Genomic DNA, 1,306 nt, shown 5'->3' with positions numbered 1-1,306 from the left:
ATATATATATATATATATATGTTGTGTGTGTGTGTGTATAGGTAGAATAATAAGTGAAATCCGAACCTGTCAGGCTGCTAGCTCTTATAGTTCCTTGTTAAAAAACGGATGAAGAACAAGGTCTGTAGAAATAATATATAACGATATACTGTCATTATCAGAACTGTGACTAACGTTGTATTTGAAAGCCAATGAAAATTGCATACTCTTGGCTTTGGTTTAGCTGTCATAATGTTTTCTAGTTTTATCATTCGTCACTCACTCATTGTTGCACTGAACGTGATCTGACTGTTTACCTAACACTAACTTTTTTGATTATAATTCTCACTCTTAATTAAAATTTTCTTGTTTCTGAAGCTATAGTTCGTGTAATAAGAATAATCTTTTTCTCTTATGATGTTGTATTCTTATTGTTAGTGACATCCAGTATGGTTTCACGACAACTTTTTGTGATTGGGCTTATAAATCATGTATTTAACGTTGTAATGTTACTGAGTATTGTTTACTTGATTTTTAACGTAAACACAAGAAACAATGTTACCAATATAGTTAAATATAGTTATATGTTAAATAAAGATAGTAAATAAAAAAATAATTTGATTCGTATTAGGTTTGAATTTAGCGCAAAGCTACACGAGGGCTATCTGCGCTAGCCGTCCCTAACTTAGTAATGTAAGACTAGAAGGAAGACAGCTAGCCATCACCACCTACCGCCAACTCTTGGGCTACTCTTTTACCAATGAATTGACCGTCACATTATAACGCCCCCACGACTGAAAGGGCAGGCATGTTTGGTGGGACGGGAAATTCAAAACAAATCAAACAAAACCTGACAATGACCTCAGGATTAACAGTCTTTAGTTTAAAGTAGGATCTAAATATTACTTTAGATTAAACGCAAACTACTCTTAAAAAATGATGACCCGCCAAAATATCCATTGTTTAAAATCACCCTAACCTATCCGGAATGGACAACTTCTATTAGACGTAAAGTTCACACTTGAATATCAAATTTCAAAATTTAAGACAAAAATTTAATTCAAACTATTTGAACAAACCTTTACGCAAATTATATTTTAGGACTTATATGTTATCGTTATATATATATATATATATATATGTTTTTCTTCCACCTTTTACTTCTTCAAAGATACTAGAATCTCGCCTGTAATCTACACATTTATCGATTTTTTTTTCTCTGCCCATCTCAAAGTATAGATATATATGCTACGAAACTATCATTCCTTGAAACTATGATGATTCTTACATTGTTTTTCACATGATTCTTCTTCTCGTTCACTACAGC

Source organism: Limulus polyphemus, unplaced genomic scaffold, assembly GCF_000517525.1.
Source record: "Limulus polyphemus unplaced genomic scaffold, Limulus_polyphemus-2.1.2 Scaffold205, whole genome shotgun sequence".
NCBI classification, from domain to species: domain Eukaryota; kingdom Metazoa; phylum Arthropoda; class Merostomata; order Xiphosura; family Limulidae; genus Limulus; species Limulus polyphemus.
Note: the sequence above shows the minus strand (reverse complement) of the source record.